The sequence below is a fragment of the Panthera pardus genome, unplaced genomic scaffold, assembly GCF_024362965.1.
Source record: "Panthera pardus isolate Hobbes unplaced genomic scaffold, ASM2436296v1 HiC_scaffold_6, whole genome shotgun sequence".
Taxonomy (NCBI): domain Eukaryota; kingdom Metazoa; phylum Chordata; class Mammalia; order Carnivora; family Felidae; genus Panthera; species Panthera pardus.
The window spans coordinates 61,317,346-61,334,792 of NW_026526991.1; the positions used below are offsets into that span (position 1 = coordinate 61,317,346).

The 17,447-nt window shown below is 52.9% G+C and overlaps 2 long non-coding RNA genes across 2 annotated transcripts; one reads left to right on the forward strand and one right to left on the reverse strand.

The window, feature by feature from the left end:
- Positions 1–4,472: 4,472 nt before the first annotated feature.
- On the reverse strand, positions 4,473–10,256 carry LOC109249236 (uncharacterized). Its single transcript, XR_008419541.1, has 2 exons — positions 10,143–10,256; positions 4,473–8,278 (listed from the first exon to the last, which is right to left on the reverse strand). It is a non-coding gene; the product is annotated as an uncharacterized LOC109249236 (long non-coding RNA).
- A 395-nt stretch (positions 10,257–10,651) lies between these two features.
- On the forward strand, positions 10,652–15,454 carry LOC109249235 (uncharacterized). The gene is made up of 2 exons (XR_002072496.2): positions 10,652–10,975; positions 15,149–15,454. It is a non-coding gene; the product is annotated as an uncharacterized LOC109249235 (long non-coding RNA).
- Positions 15,455–17,447: the final 1,993 nt, after the last annotated feature.

Below are 17,447 nucleotides of genomic sequence, written 5' to 3' on the forward strand. Positions count from 1 at the left end.
CCATAAAGTCCATCTTAAAAAGAGGGCAGGGGGCGCCTGGGGTGGCTCAGTCAGTTGAGCATCTGACTTCGGCTCAGGTCATAATCTCATGGTGCATGGGTTCAAGCCCTGCGTTGGGCTCTGTGCTGACAGCTCAGAGCCTGGAGCCTGCTTGGGATTCTGTGTCTCCCTCTCTCTCTGCCCCTCCCCTGCTGACGCTCTGTCTCTCTCTCTCAAAAATAAATAAACACGAGAAAAAGAGACTTCGCAGAAGTGTTTTAATCAATAGAGGTACATGTGGAATAAGTATATGTCCTTCTGAGAACCTTTTGTTTGTTCTCCTGTGTTTGTTTAAAAAGCTAATCACAGATATATATCCCATATTGTATTCTATATAATAAAATAATGTAGTATGATGTGGAAGGCTGTATTTTAACCACTTCCTCCTTCTCTTCCTGTTACAAATTAATGCCTCTGATGATGTAGAACGCATTTGCTTTTGCCAAGGAAGGGAGGGAACAGAAGCATCAGGCAGACCCAAGGGAAGATTTGGTACAATGACTGGGGGAGAAGGTTTGGATCCCCATCTACACCCAAGACTTGCCTAGCTCTGCACTCCTCCCTGGACCAGCTCTGCGTTCATTTTTCCAGAAGATTTGGCCAACCAGGCAGAGTGTACTCAGCCCTTTTGTGTGGGGGAGGTTAAGTTTCTTAGCTTGGTTGCCTGTCATTCACCTGCAAAAATCAGCCCTGAAGTCTAAGGGAGGGAACCTGCTGCTTTGTGAATTACATAAAAATGTATTTTTCACAAAAATGGAGGGGGTGAGGTCAAAATGAATCTACACAGCAAGCCCCTCTATAACAATTATTCGTTAACTTGAACCAAGACCTCTCCAGTTGGTGAAGTTGCCAGAAAGTTTCCATTCCTGGAGAAAGACCAGGAAGAAGCGGGTGGCACCCGATCGGGGAGCCTGAGTGACAGTCTCAGGAATACTTGCCCTCCCTGAGCAGTGGTTTTCTGTCCATTCGGAGAGGCTCCTGTCTCCGGGCTGGAGTTGGGTGAGTGGAGATGGCGGTGGGCGTGACCACCTGGGCTGGGGACAGAGGGAGGGATGGAATGACCTCCAGGAGGCCTAGCCAGGCAGAACGCTCAGTGCTCCTTCGCTGATAGACCAAGCTGCAAATCAGGGATTTATTAGGAGCTGAGACTCATTTTCCCACCCTTTATAGCCCTGACGACTCAGAGCCAAACTCTGGCAAGGGGCTTCCTCATGGTTTTAATTAGACAATTAATTTTTTATTGGGTCGTTTGATTTCCGGAGCCGACTCCACGCTCCCTCTTATCTCCCACCTGCCTCCCAGCTGTGAACAGCCAAGGGGAGATGGGGGATTCAGGGAGGGGTGCACAGAAAAAACGCCTTGGTCTCCATTTGAGCTGATTTAGGAGTCGGTGGGTGGGTGGGTGAGGGGGCGGGAGTCCCTCTGCCACCCCCAGCAGGTCCAGCTCCAGAGACACTATCCAGAGCTCAGACCTGGGCTTGCGGGGTCCGCACAAAGGCATTCTTAGCTGCTCCTCCCAGGCTTCTCCCAAGCTGTTGGGCTAATTAGTAACACGGGGTGGGAGTGGGGGCAGGGAACAGTGCTCGAAGTGCATTAGCGGCATTTCTGGTGCTTAAATCCCCCTGGTGCTCCGAGACTGTTTACCCTCTACCCAGGGATTAGGAACCTGTTTGAGTTAGAAGGGCAGACAGAGGCCAGGGCTTGGCTCTGTCCCCCACCTGCTTGTCGGAGCTGGGGCAGGGGCGCTGAGCCAGCAGAAAAAAAAAAAGAAAGAAAGAAATGGGAGAAACCTGTCTCCAATCTATCTGCCTTATTGATCTCCCTGGCGTCCAGCTGCTGGCCTGCTTTTGAATCTTCATCCTCTCCACTCCTGCTTCACCCCTTGCCAACTGTCCTTGTGGTCAAATACCAACCTGGCTCGGAAAGGTGGGGAGGAAGGAAGGAGGGAAGGGACACACGTGTTAGCGGTGGGGATGAGCCCGGCGTCGGCGCGGGGGGGGGGGGGGTCCCCTATTCGCCATAGATGTTCTCTTGGAGGAGAGGGGAGTCGTCTCCCAAGATTTCGGACCCTTCCCGTACTCCACCCCGAAAAAGAAAAGGAGGCTAGACTCAAGAAAGAACTTACGCACTTCCAGTCGCAGAAATGAGTGGCTCCCTCTTTTAGACTTTTATGATTTGGCCAGGCCAATATTTTATTGAGAACGGCATTGCTCAGAGGCCTTAACATGGAATTGTGGGGAGAAAACTATTTCCTCAGGTGTCCTGTTGGTGGGGACATTGTCACTTGTTGTTCCAGCATAAGGACTCCTGAAAGCGTGTAGACAGACACACACACTGACAGCCACTCGGAAGCAAGCTGACAAGTGTCTGCAGACACAGAAGTGGGCTCGAGCGTCTGGGGACAGGGCTCTGGGGCCCTCACAGAGAGGACAAGCCCGCCAAATGAATAAGTCAGGATGCCATTCAAAGGGGCTGTGGCGACCCTCCTCGCCGCCCATGTCCTCCTCAAGTGTGAACACAACATCAGCACTGGGGAGAGTGCGGAACCCACCCCCCCCCCCCGCCCCGAACACCCCCAGTGGGGGCGGGGAGAGCACCAGCTTCCCTCCAGTCTGGTCCGGGACTGGAAGAAAAAATAGCGCATATTTACACTGGATTGTGAAGACGCAAAGATAAAAGGACCCAGAAATCAAAGGGACCCCAGAAGCTCTGTGTGAAGACCCCTGGATGTAGAATTTGTTCTGCAAACAGATTCTCTCTTTTTCTGGGAAAACTCACACTGAGCCATCCCTCTGCTAGGCTTTGAGGTGGTTCTGCATTGAGAGAAAGGGGGCAGCCCCGAAGTGGGCCTTCTTGGCACACAGTCCTGCCTCCCCCTGGGGCGTATGCCTGTGATAGCATGTCCGCTATCTCCCCAGCTGTGCAGAAACCCACAGAAGAAAGGTTGTGTGTATGGGGGTGGGGGCGAAAGGCAGAGCAGGCCTGAGGTCATCCATGACACTTGTGCTTCCGCGTGGCTCCCAGGAAGAAAGAATTCACACCTTCCAGGGCTCTGGCGCTGGGTTAGGGGTGGTGTGGCGTGTGTCCGTGGGGATCCCGAGTGGGCACCTGAGACACTAGAAACAAAGAGGGCAGGAGCGCAGGCAAACCTCCATCAGAGAAGTTAGTTACGTGAGGGGTAGGGGAGCTCAGCATCCATCATAGGGAGAGGGGGGAGAGAGAGAGACGGCGAAGAGAATGTGAGAAAGAGAAGAAATAAAAATGAAGGCACTGAAAGAGAGAGCAAACTAACAGAGACCCACACAAAGACAGGCAGGGAAACGTCCATGTGTGAGTCAGGGGAACGTGTGGCAGGCGGCCGGAGGCGGGGAAGGGAGAGTCGTGGGAGGGTCAGCGGCCAAAACAATTGGCTGGGGACAGGGACAGGCAGGCGGGGCAGGCAAGAGCTGCAGAGAAACACCTGCTGGCAGGGCAGAGGAGAGGGGTGGCTGTGGACCCCGCGTCTCCCAGCCCCCAAGTTTCCGGCACCCGTCCTCTTGCCCTCTCCCTGAGCCCAGGGACTGACGGGACTGCAGGCTCTCTGGGTCCTGGGTGGATTTGAATAATTAAGTCATCTGGATTCTTATGATTTACCATTTTCAATGATAAATAGACAGCGCCCAAGCCAGCCAGTTGGCAAAACTCTGGCTGCTAGTTATAATTTGTCAAGCTGCCAGCAGATTCATGTTTTATGCTAATGGAGAGAGACTCATTGACTGGGGGAGGCAGTGACCGGGTCAGCTCTTTCCTCAGGCACCCCAGAGGTCGAGAGGTCGGGGGAGAAAGGCCGAGGCTGGTATGGATTTTCTGTAAGGGTCAGGGTAATTTTATAATAATTCAGCGGGTACACACACTCTTGCATACACAGCGGGTCATGTATGCAGAGATATGTTCGGATCTGTGTGCAGCCTGGCCCCCAGCACGCACACGCACACACGCACCTGCTCCCGTGCGGGCGTCTGGGCCCAGTGCACACAAGCCTGGTGCAGAAATGCTTGTCCACCTCCCCCCCTTGAGCTCACTTGCATATGCACACCCTTGCTGTCACCTTCAGGCACGTGATTGCACCAAGGCAAACCCTAAGTCGGCTAAGCAACCCAGAGAAACACGTCACCCTGCACAGCAACAATGCACACCTCGAGGATGGAAAGGTACCTATGGAGGGCTCTTTTGCTGACCCTCCCAAACCCTTTATTTCAGGGCTTTCCTGTCTGCCAATCCCAGTGCATGTTTCTCGCTCCCCATTCTGGTATTTTTCCAGTGGGGGAAACAGAGGAGACCCAGGGCCGTCCTGTCTTTGCACCGACTGGGTCTGGGCAGCGGGAGTTGGGAAGCCAGGGGCTCTGAGACCAGGCGCATGGAAGGCTGCAGTCAAAATCAGCCTGAGTCCAGACTTTCTTTTCCATTGATTTGTTTATTTGTAGATCTGTCCACACACACACTGAAGCCTTATAGGGGCAAGAATTGCTTTCGACAGTCAAGACAAACTGAGTTAGGGGTGATGCTTTGCACATAGTAAGTACTAAATAAATACAGTAGAATGACCAGCTGAAATGACTGACTTTTAGATGGAGGAAATTGCTCATTTCCCTTCTGTTCTTCCACCTCCACAAGCCTTTATATCATCAATGGGTTTGAAAGGCCAGAGAAGAGGTGTGGGTCTGGGTAAAGACCTTCTATTCCTTTCTTTTTTTATTAAGTAATTTCTATGCCCAATGTGGGCTTGAACTCACGACCCTGAGATCAAGACTCACATGCTCCACTGAATGAGCCAGGCAGGTGCCCCAAGACTTCTATTCTGGGATGCTAGAAATCTGGGTGTGATTTTAAGATGCTAATTTTATACCAATTGAAGCAATCTGGTCTGACTTTGACCCCAAAAGGCCTTCAAAATGGATCACTGAGCAAGGGAGGACCGAGGAAGGAGCATCTGTCCTCCCTCCTCCCCAGAAGAGAATTTGAATTCACTGTGAGTAGCTTATGAGCAAGGCTGGAAGCTGGAGTTCATTACCGTCAGCAGCTAGAAGGTTTGGTGGGGGTAGGGTACAGGGAATGACTAGGGGAGTGGGGAGGGACATTTTATTTCCCTCAGTGAGGGAGAACACAACAGCACGCAGACATGGGCAGAGGCCGAGACAGCAAGGAGAGCGCAATGGCAGAAACTTCTTCCGGCGTCAGGCTCCAGAGCGCGGCTGTTCGCTCTGCCGGCCGAGATTCCGGATCCTGCGAAGTGAAGGAGGTTCCCACCTTCCCTGAGGGGCCAGTTGAGGCAAGGAAGCTGCGTTGGGCAGTCTGTATCCCTTCCACCAAGACCTGGAATGAGTGGCCTCCCTTCTCAGCAGAGCAGATGGGGATGGCTGCGGGCCTGGCTAATCAAGGGGTGTGTTCCTCGGAGAGATAGCCAAGAGCCAAGAGAGGAGCAGCCTCTCCATCCAAGGGAAAGAGGACCCCTAAAATGCATCGGGAATAGGGAAACAGGCTTTGCTTCTTTAATAGTTTGAGGCTCTGACCTGGCATCACTGACCTCTCTTCCCCCACCCCCAGCACCCCCATCTACTGAGGCAAGGGGAGCTCTTGGAGGCCCTCACTCGCCCTGGGAGAGAATGGCCTTGGGGACACCAGCAACCCCACCCCCGTGGGCAGGGGCAGGCCAGCAGATCGGTGAGGTGGGGAAAGATTTCCTGGGATGAGTCACTGGGATGTGGTCTCTATTAATCACAACTGATAGAGAAAACCAGTTGATTCATCCCGCACCTGATTAGCAAAGCTTACCCCCCATTTTGCCCCTCATCTCCCAGTCCCAGTACTGCATCCACATCATGAACTCCTGAGGGCAGGCCTCAGGTTATTAGCCTGCCTGAAGTTCCCACAGCAAAGCCTCAGGGCAGGGGGCACAAAGACAGTACAAGAGTCCCAGCCTGGGCTAGATGATAAAGGAAAGAGAGAACCTAAAGAACAGGAAGAAGGAGGGAAGGGAGCAAGAGAGAGGGGGGGAGGAGGAAATGAAGGAAAGAAGTAGCTTGAGAGAAGGGGAGGAAGTCTAGAAGCGCAGTGCTGGGAAGCACTGGACCGAGCCCCCCCCCCCCCCCCGCCCGAGAGGGGCTGCAAGGCTTACTGTGGACACCAGCTGGCCATGTGAAGGTCCCTCAAGCCCATCCCCAAGGCTCGTGCTGCCCTTGGAAGATCTGGGTGATCTCAGCCACTGTCCCCTCTGCACTCCTGGGAGTTCATTACCGTCAGCAGCTAGAAGGTTTGGTGGGGGTAGGGTACAGGGAAGGACTAGGGGAGTGGGGAGGGACATTTTATTTTCCTGTCCCCCTCCCCCCCGCCCCAAACCCCTCAGTGAGGCAGAAAACAACAGCAAGCAGAAACGGGCAGAGGCCAAGGCAGCAAGGAGAGCCCAATGGCAGTGTCCCCTCTGCACTCCTGGGAAACAAAGGAGTTACCTAATTGGCTTTAAGAGACCCTCTGAATCAAACTGGGCAGTTGTCCCCGGCGCAAATGAACGGGGCGTGGGAGTGTAGGCCCCACGCGCCACAGACACACAATAACCCCAAATTCATTCCTCTGCAGCGCAGTCTAAAGCCCCTTTGCCAATTAACGTCTTTGTGTGTGTGGTTCAGTGCTATATCCTGCAAAGCTCAACTCCACTTGCCCCTGTAGGAAACGTCCTCATTCTCTTTCAAACTGAGGTTCCTTCTCCGGTTCCTCCAGCACTGGACAACCTCATGCCGAGCTCTTTACAAGTTCACACAATCCTTTCTGGTGTAGAGAAACCTTGTGCCCTGGCAGGAAGTTTTCTGGGGCATGGAGAGAGAGAAGAATGGCAAAGGAGGATTTTTCTTCTCACCAATGAACATGCCCTTGCTGGGGAGGACCAGGCCTCATCTTCACCCCTCTCTCCCCCGCGCAAATACAGACAGGCGAACCAAAATTACAGAAGAACCCTCCAGCACAAAGGACACATTTGACCTAAGATCACACTGAGGCCCAAGGTCACAGGGCGGAACAAAAGCAGTCAGTCTGCAGCCAGCCTCTGCCAGCAAGGTCAGGGTGGAGGCTCTCGGGGCTGGGGGCAAGGAGACAAGCCAGGGCTGTGTGGCCACTGGTCACCCCATCTCTAAACCGCCTCTTCGGCTCCGCGTTCTGGTTTTGGAACCAGATCTTGACCTGCTGCGCCTCCAGGCCCGCTGTGCTGGGTTTGAGGCTGGCATGGCTGCAGGAAGAAGTCCTTCTTCCAGCTCAGTCAGCTGCTTCTCCTGGGAGAAGCTGGGCGCAAGGGGACGGCTGAACCCCCACCTCCCTCCGGGGCACCACTGGGGTCCTGGGCAGCCGGGGTGGGAGGCCAGGGCCCAGGTAGCCCCAGGGGAAGCCAGTAGGGCGCCCGGGCGCCTGGGAGACCCTGGCTGGGCCACCGCGGCCTGTCTCCCTCCTCCTTCCCTCCCTGTGCACCTCCAAATCAGGATCCCCTTTCTGTTAGGCTGGTTTCCGGCTCTCCTTTTCTTTTTCTCTCTTTATTTCTCATTTCCCCCCCTTCTTTTGTTCTCTTTCTGCCCCACCTTCGCTGTTTTTTTCTCTATATTCTTCCCTCCCTTCACCTTCCTTTTCTTTTCCCCTTTCCCCGCTTTCTCTTTCTGTCTTCTGTTGCTTTTACTTTTTTCTTTCTTGTTTCCTTCCCTTTTCTTTTACTTTCTAGCTCCCTCCTTTCACCCCTTTGCTTTCCCTTCCCGTCGTTTCCCCCCCTCACAAAACAGGCGAATCCTGCACCTTTGTTCTGTCCCTTATCAAAATTTTTTCATCTTCTCTTCTCTCCCACTCAGCCTCCGGGAGGCCCTTCCTCTGTCCCCAGCTCTGGGGCTTTTTCGAATCTTTTCTTCCCTCGCTGGTCTTTTATCTTTGTGGTTCTCAAATTTTCTAGTCCTTTGTGCTGTTTCCTCAACCTTCTTTCCTTTGTTTCTAAGTCCTCTCTCTGCAATGGAAATTTAGCCTAAAACTGCCCCCTCCCCAGGCTGGGGCTCTGTCCTGTGTCAGGCCAGCCATCCTTCATGCCATTCTGTGTTCACTTCCCCCCAACTTGGGGGCCAAATGCAAAGGCCCAGGAATGGGACGGTTCCCCCTAGTTGAGAAGGCAGGGCCGAGTCCACAGCCCCCCACTACAGGCTTAGAGGAGCCTTGCCAAATTGTTGTCTCTCCATCAATCCTAATAAAAAAGAGAAAGAGGAAGAAAAGAAAGGGAAGAGTAAAAGAGAGAGAGCCCCGCAGATTATGGGAGGAGGTAGGGTGAGTGTCGGGGCGGTAGGGGCAAAACAAGACTGGATTCATCAAGAGGGGGACAAAGCCCAGAGCCAGGCACCTCCTCTTGGTGCACCCAGCGTCTAGGCAGCTGCCCTATCAGCTCTGGGATTGGGGCAGCCGGAGACCTTCCGCTCAAGTCCTCTGGGCTGGAGAGGTGGTAGGGCCACAGAACGGGAGGAAAGAAAAGGGCTTAGTTTGGGTATCAATCACCTTCATGTCTGCCCCTGGATAGTCCTTCTCAAGACCAGGTCCCTAGGCAGTGCGGGGCTGCGACCCTCCTAAACCTCTTAGCCAGGAGGGCCCAATTCCGGGGGCTCGGGTAGGAGCAGGTGCCGGACAGCCAGCCGCTGCATCACCAGCAGAAAAACCCCGGGCGCAGCGAAAACAAAGGCCTGGGCGATTCTGCAGCTCCTAACAGAGCAGGGCCAAGCAGCCTCTGGAAGTTCGGGCTGGGCAGGGGCCAGGGACACCACGCGCTGGCGTGGGAATTCTCCCTCCTGGGATGCACAACGCCTCCTGGCCCTTTCCAAGAACTGGTTCAAATTTGCCCTCAGCAGCCTGCCCGGTTTTTTAGGGCAGGACGCACAAACCTCCGGTGCAACGGAGACCATCCGGTTTGGGCCAGGCCTCCCCTTCCAAGAACACAGGGCTCTGAGAGTTACCCCCCCCCTCCGCCCCGCCTTGCTAGTGCACCTGCAGCGGCCTCCACCCTCACCTGCTTTCCCAGATCACGCCGCAAGCCCCCGCCCTGGCTTGCCTACTCCCCCCACTCTCAATCCGGGGACCCCCAAGTTCAGTCGCGCCTTCCCGACCCACCCTCTGCAACTTGACTCCTTTTAGAAGAGCCATCTCTTCCTCCCAGGACTTCTCTTGTGTGTAGATGAGGGGCAATCTCAGCTCCGGAACTGGGTAAGGGGCTCATCTCTTTGCCCTCCCTTGAGCGCTGGAGAAAGTAGGAAGATTGTGCTGGGGGTGGGGGGTGGCAGGGAGAAGCACTCCTCTGATTTCATCTCAAGGAGATGGGTCTCTGGATCAAAATGGGTTTACAAGGAAAAGAAGAAGAAATGTGGGAGTTGTTCCCTCTCTCGTGTCATTATTAACTTAAAATAATGCCCGCGAAAGGTCCCGGGGCAGCAGGGGCGAGGTCTTCCCGAGCTGAGGCTCTAGACTGATAACCCCGCCCCCTACCCCAGCAGAGTGGGAAACTATTTTCGGCTAGTACTTCTCTCCCTTTCCGCCGGGAGACCCTGTGGGGATCTCCAAGCGTCTCTAAGAGTTTGCTGGGTGAGCAGGTTCGGGACACTGACAATCCACCCTGACTGGGAGATAAGCAAAGAGATCCTTCCTCCAGTATGGGGATCACCGCAGCCCTCCTTCCCACATTAAGCGTCAAAACCCCAACTCTACTCTCTTCTCCACCTTCCTTCAAAAAACTTTCCTGAAGTTTCCACCAAGTTGCGGTTGGGGAAAGAAGAAACCAGACTCTTTGGGTCTCCAGGCCCCCACTTTCTCTCGTCCTCCCCAGTTTCACAAGTAATCCTCCTACCTCTGCCAGCTGCCACCGGAGTCCCCAAACTCGGGGGAGGAAAGTCGCTCTGGACCCATTTATTTGACAGACGCCCTGCCCCAACCCAAATTCCTCCAAGGGTGGGCAGATTAGTATCTGCCGGTAGGGGAAGCGGGATGGAGTAAGGAGGAGAGAGACAGAGAGAGGAGAGACAGATTGTCCTCAGGCGGAAACGCACGCACCCCTCCAGAGCCCGGCTCACCTGCCCCAGACGGACTCCTCTTGATTTTTAATCCGTTCAAAAGTTTGTCCTTCTCTCAAACAGTCCCAGGAGGGGCGCAAATTTGGCAGTCGGGTTGCCCCTGAGGGCGCAGGCGCCTGATCCGGAGCGAGCCCCAGGGAAGCACCTTCCCCAAAGTGTGGGCTGAAGCAGTGATCCGGGGAGGATATTCAAGCGCCCGGGACAAGGGGCCAGGCTGCTTTTGCCCTGGGACCGCCGCGGGCCGAGTGGGCGCTGTAAGAGGGAGTGGCCAGCGGGGCCGGCTCGGCCCGGGGACTGGGAGGAGAGGACCCTGGGTCCCTGGCGACGTCTGTTAGCTTCCTCCAGTGTGTGCCCTCCCGGGTGTGTCCCAGCGAACAACATTCTTTCAACCCCTTCTGGGCCGGCCACTCAGGGCCGGGACAAGGCGAAGAAGGAGAGTGAGGGGGCGAAGAGACCCCCCTCGTTAGCCCCTCCCTAAACCCCGCGCCACCGGTCCCCCCCTTTCCTGCCCAGAGCCAAGGGACAGACAGAGAATTGCAACTAGAAATTCGATCGATTGGTACGAGGGACCACGTGGTCCAGGGTTGGCCAATGACCAGGACGCCCGGGATGAGCTAATAATGGAAGCAATTTGTAACTTTCAGTAGCTCTCTAGGCCTGAGTACTGGAGGGAGGGAGACGCGCCGAGGTGGGGAGGTGGGTACCCCTAGTCCTTGTACTCTCCTCTCTCGAGCAGGGGCACCCGGAGCCCCTATTCCTCTTTATCCCCAACACGCAGACACTCGCAGGGTCCCGCGCCCACTTCTGTACGGCGGCCGCCGCTCCAGAGCAAGGTAAGCCGGTCTTCCACCCCTGAAACACCCCCTCCCCCATCCTTTCTGGCACCTGCAAACTACGTCCCCCTTCCTGCCCCATTACGCAGTTTAAATCCGATTTTCTTTTTCTCGCAGTTGAAAGGAAGGGATCCTTTTATTTATTGTTTGTATAATCTATTTCAGATCTGGGCAAAGATTAAATTCGGATTAGTATAGTTTTCTCAGGGGAGGGTGGGTGGTACTTTTTAGATCAATTTTGTATTTCCTTCTTTTGGGGAGGAGCAGTCTACTTAGGGAGAGTTTACTTTTCTTTGGGGGTGAGTTACACCTTCTGTTTTTGCAAGTTTCACTTCTCTGATGATGTCAATTTCCCGCCTTTCTCCATCCCATTTTTCAATTTCAATATTTACCAATAATCAGTTAATGGATTTCAAGTTTCTTTCTTTTTTCTCCTTCCACACTCGTTTTTTAGCTGTTGCCGAATCTCCATGATTTTTTTTTTCCCCTCCGTGTGAAACTGTTAGTCTTGTGTTGATTTCTCTTTTTGTTTGGTAAATGAATTTATTGTTTGGGAAGCTCTATGGGGGTGTGAACAAGGTCTCTTTTGATTAATTCCAACCCCCTCCTCTTTTGAAGAATAATTTACTTGAAGTAGTTTATGCTTTATCCTCATTTTTGTTTAATCTCTCAATTTTGATGTATTTTACCTCCTTTTAAAACCTGACTTGTTCTTTAAATTTAATCTTTACATGTTAAACCGTTTTTAAAGTTTTTATTTAATAAACTTCACCATTTTATACATTTGCTTACCCTTCCCCAGCCTCCTTTGCACTCCTTTCTCCTTCATTTCAGGACCCTCACCCCCAACCTCCACAATTCCCAGCTTCAAATTTGACTCACCCTGCCAGCCAAAGAGGGACACCTAGGAAGAAGCAATGTCCTGCTTGGGTCAAAGCCTACATTCAGGGTTCTAGTTCTCCCCCCCTCCCCCATCGAGCCAGCAAAATCAGGGAAAGAAAAATTTCTGTTTGACTTTTTAGTCTAGGACTGAGCTCTTTCTCCTTGCCTTTATCCTGGGCAACTTTTTGGTACACAAAGTTGAAATTTTAATTCTCATCTTTTCCCTAAATTCTAAGAAAAGTACAAGCAGATCTTTGTACCTCCCCTAAATGTCAGCAGCTAGCTCAGGGTAAGCCTGTTGGGTTTCTTACCTTCTGGAAGAGGATTCCCAGAAGAAACACAATGTTTAGTCCTCTCTTTTACTTTTGATTAAGGTGGAGGTGGCAGGGATCAGGGCACCCCCATTTTGATCTCTGGCTCTGGCTTTGAACCGACACAAAGAAGGAAGGGCGAGCTGGCCTGAGACTCGATCACTTCTGGTCTGAGAGGTCTGGCTTAGGATAGTTTGGGGTAAATCTCACCTCTGAGGAGATTCTTATTTAGCAGTACTGTGAAGTAAACCATCAAAATGGTGTGATGAGGTTTTCAGCCTCTTTAGATCCAGTGCAAGTACAAAAATCAAATTGTTAGAGTAATCTGTTTCCCAAAGATCCACCTCCTGCGACTTTGTCTGTTTCCCGGAGGGAAACAGAACCCAACTGGGCAGAAGTAAAACTGCCACTGCCATTGCCCCTCCCCTCCGGGTTCTCCAGCTCCGTCATCACATTGACATTCTGGGCACATTTGGCCCAGCCCCCGTCCCCCGCTTCTCCCAAGTATGAATCTAAATTACTATTAATAAGGGGCCGCTCCAAGTTAATTGGCATTAAAAGAATTCATTTCAATTTGTTAATATTAAATGAACGCTCTGCACTTTAGCTCCCTTCTTCGCCCTGGATTCCCAGATGAGTGATGGCAAGTGGGGGTGGGGGAATAGAATGAGGATTTTATTTCTGACTCTCCAGCCTAGTCACTGCGGTGCCTCCCCAGGGGGCTGGAGATCAAGGCTCAGTGGGGGCCAGATTGGGGAACGTCCGGTGCTCTTTCTTTTTTTTTTTAAGTGAAATTCATCTGATTCTGTGGGAGCTGCAAATGTGGGAGAGGGCAGAGGGGAGCTGAGGGAGAGGGACAGTAGGGTTTGGGGGTAGTTTTGGTGGAGGGATGGGGGACTGTGGAGGGGTGGGGGTGGGGGAGTGGGGAGGAAAAAAGACAGAAATGCATGGGAGTCATAGGAGGATAAGGGTTGTGGGCTGTGGGGGTAAAGCAGATTTGTCAAGGAAGGTGCTAAAACCCACCTAGAGAAGGAGGAGCTGGGGGTGAGGGTGGGAGATGTGGGGTAAAGCAGCTAGGGGATCTGAAGCTATCTAGCTGTGTGACTTTCGGCAAGTTGCTTAACTTTGCTCCCTTAAGTTTCTTGATCTGTAAAACTGGAATAATATTAACAGTAGCTATCTCAGGGGTTGTTTGGGATTTGATGAAATCCACGTGATGTGTTTTCCACGGGGCTTGGCACCTGGAAACTACCAGTAAATGCTAGCTCTTATTATAAAAATTTCTTTCTAACATTTATTTATTTTTGAGACAGAGAGAGACAGAGCATGAACGGGGGAGGGGCAGAGAGAGAGGGAGACACAGAATCAGGCTCCAGGCTCTGAGCCATTAGCCCATAGCCCAACGCGGGGCTCGAACCCACGGGCCACGAGATCGTGACCTGAGCTGAAGTCAGACGCTTAACCGACTGAGCCACCCAGGCGCCCCGGTGCTAGCTCTTATTATAGCAGAGTGGTTAAGAGCATGGATTCTGGAGCCCGACTGCCTGGTTTTGAATCTCAGCCCTGCCTTAGGCTAGCTGTATGACCTGGGGCAAGTTACTTTACCTTTCCAGACGACAGTTTCCTCATCTGCAAAATGGAGTTAATAGTCCTAGCGCACAGGCTGTTGTGGAAGTGAAATGAGTCCATGTGTGTGACGTGCCCGGAACAGTGTCAGTAGAGTGGGCAGTACTGTGTCAGCATTAGTTATTATGGATGTTGCTTTTCTAACCTGAGAAGGTTGGAGATAGAGGCGTGGAACCCCTTCAACGTTAAGGGCTCAATGGATTCTCTAAGCCTGATCAGCTCAACCCACTGATCTAACAGCTGGGGTGTACACAGTGGGGGCAGGAGAGAATGAAGCCCTGGGGCTCTGGAGGCTGGGATGCCTGAGTTCTTCCCCAGCCTCTGCTGTGGCTCTTGGCTTGGCCGTCCCTCTCAGTGCCCAGAGACTTCAAGAGGAAGTCACTTCTTTTTTTCCCTGTGGCGGCCCATGCTGGGGGAACTACTTTCTCGGTCTCATACCCCCCTTGGGTCAAGAGTGAGTCTCTGGAGTGGGGGCTGGGGTGGGAAGTGGCTAAGTGGGAATGTTTTGGAATGCTTAGTCAGGGAAGACTTGCCGGAGGTGGAAAACACAGATCCAGGTGGGTTCAGGTGGGAAGGCAGTGAGGATGGGGGTAATGAAGAGGGCGGGGGGGGGGGGGGAGTGGTACACTGGCCAGGAAGGGGAGGGAGAAAAGGCCATGCAAAGGCTGGATGAGGCCAGGGGGCAAGGATCAGTTTGGCTTTGCTGGCGCCAAGTAAAATCGGTTACGTTTCTTGAGGACCTACTCTGTGCCCGGGCACAGGGTTATAGACTGGGTGTGTCCTGTTCGATGATCACAACAACCCTGACAAGTGAGTGTCTTATTCCTGTTTCCAGAAGAGTCTGTTGAAGCTCAGAGAGCTGCCCCATTTCGGGTCACACATTTGGTAGCTGGATTTGCCCGGCACTGACCCCCGTGCCTGAGCTGCCTGCAAAGCATGGCCTCCTCCCTTCCCTGGGACTCGCCTCCCATTCCTACTGTGTCCCCGCGTTTGTAGTCACACTTAGTGACTGGGAACAGAGGGTAGAGAATGGGACAGGACCATGAGAAAGCGGCAGATGGGCAGTGGGGGCAGAAGCTTGTCTCACATGTTTGTGAAGAAGATGGATGGAGGGGTATTCTCCCTGGAGCAAGGCCTCCAAGTCACTGTCCTGTGACTGCTGTTCTTGGCATGACGGCCATCGGGGAGCACAGTGACCTCATGGGGGATCACATTGTTTTCTGGACTGTGGTCTCTAGCCCCCCTCCTTTGAGAGGGGAAGGGGAAGAGGGTGGTTCAGGTGTGGGTCTGAGCCCTGGATGAAGACCACTAGTTGTTCAATAAAACCCCTTCTCTCCTTGTTGCTTGAAAGCAGACGGCCTTGCAGCTGGACACCCATTTCGTGGCTGCACTTGCTGCCAGGTGTGGCCAGAGGGGAGTGGGAGCCAAGTAATGTCATCAGAGCCTTAAGACATTGGGTAAGTTCTTCTTTCGCGAGCTGGACCCGATGCACCTGGGACTGAGCTTTGACCATGCACTTGAGGAGAAGTCCTTAAGAGAGAGCAAAGCAACCACATGGAAGGAAGCCACGTCTCTGACTGACCAGGTGGAACCGAACTGCCTGCCGTCGAGAAGTGCTCCACTGAGACTGTTACACGAAGAATAAACTTATTTTCTCTAAGTTCCTGTGTCTGGGGGCCTCTCTCTTACAGCAGTTTTGCCTTCGTCTTTCCTGACGTACCTCCTTACACCAGATTTGTGGTTCAGACTCACCGGCAGGATCACATCAGGTCAGGGAATAGTTACAATAATGACATGTACTGAGTGCCAGATATGACGCACATTAGTTAATATAACCCTCGTGACAGTCCTCCGAGAGAGGGATCACTATTATTCTCACTTACACGTGAGGAAACTGAGGCCCAGAGGAGATAAGTGATGTGCCAGTGGATACACAGTAAGTGGTAGAACTGGGGTCCCAACCTCGAGTGTGCAGAGCCCGAGTTCTCTATACGGGGCAAGTCCCCTCCTGCAGACGGAGAAGGACCGGGGACCTTGGAGATCATGTAACACTTGGCCAGACCCCTTCACAGTCATGACAGGGGCCTCGGCATTTCTCATCGCGCCCTCATTTGAACCCAAGAAGTTCAGCGGGACACCCCATGTTAGCTGTTGCGTTGCTACTTAAGATTTTGAGGGGCGCCTGGGCGGCTCAGTGGGTTAAGTGTCCGGCTCTTGATTTCGGCTCAGGTCACGATCTCCCGGTTCGTGAGTTCGAGCCCTGCATCGGGCTCTGCATTGATAGCGGGGAGCCTGCTTGGGATTCTCTCTCTCCCCCTGTCTGCCCCTCCCCCGCTCATGCTTGCTCGCTCTCAAAATAAATAAACCTTAAAGAAAGGATTTTATTTAGAGAAAGGACCCCATAGCTAAAACCAGTTTTGACCCCCTGATCGATTTCATCTCCCCCCCACCCCCCGCTTTGTTACAGATGAGGCCCAGAGAGAGGACGTGACTTGTTTAAGGTCACACTTCGTTTTTCTGTCCATTTTCTGAATCCAAGATGAATTCTCTCCCCACCCCATCAGCTGCCTCAACCAGCAGCAAGGACAGAAATAACCCAAACCAGGCAGGGGGCCTGTATCTCATCTGATATGCTTCGGGATAGCCAAGCCATGCTTCCCTAATTTCCCCTGTGCCCCTCCTGTTGGATATCTGCCTCAGAGACCCGCCTCTCTGGGCCTGCACCTCTTCTCCAGCCGCCTCCTCACGCAGATGGTCAAACATGCAGAGGGAAAGGAGAGCGGGGGCCAGAGCCAAGATCCCTGACTCCTTCAAGTCTTTCCACATTTATATCTCCCTCCTCCCGCCCAGGCCCCTTCTGAGTAGCCCACCAGGGAGGAGAAGGGGGAAAACTATCATAAATTTCCCCTATTTATACAAGAAGACAGAATGTTTCTTGTGCCAGAAAAAACACAGAGAGGGAGCTGTCAGGGGAGAAGAGACCCAGCCCCATACCTTCTGGGGCCAATTTATCTTCCCGAGTCGTGGCTTGGGGGCTACCATAACCCTGCCTGTGTGATGTGCAGGCTCTGGCTTGAGGGCGCAGCCAGGACTGACAGGCCTCGAGCTTTGTTTCTGAGCACAGCCCTCCTGCTCCCTCTCAAAGCCCCTTCCCCTCCTTGCTCGCTCGCTCGCTCTTTAAACAGGTTTCTTGAGAAATAATTCACATACCGTACAATTCGCCATTCAGGCGTATGATTTGGTGGTTTCAGTGTATTCACAGATAACATGCAACTATGAGCACAATTTGAGAACTTTCATCACCCCCGAAAGAAATCTCATACCCGTTACTTATCACCTCCGTGTCCCCCCAGACCCCCTCCCAAGCCCTAAGCAACCACTAACCTGCTTTCCGTCCCTGTCGATTTCCCTGTTCTGGACTTCCCCGTAAAGGGAATCGTGATGTGTGGCCTTTGTGATTGGCTGATCTCGCTTAGCATAATGTTTGCGAGGGCCATCCGTGCTGCAGCGTGTACGAGTACTTCGGTGTAGCTCAGTCCTTTTCACGGCCGAATAATATTCCATCGTATGGCTATGCCTCACTGTGTGGATCCACTCTCAGCTGATGGATATTTGGGTTGTTTCCACCCTTTACTCTTATGTCTCTGGACAGC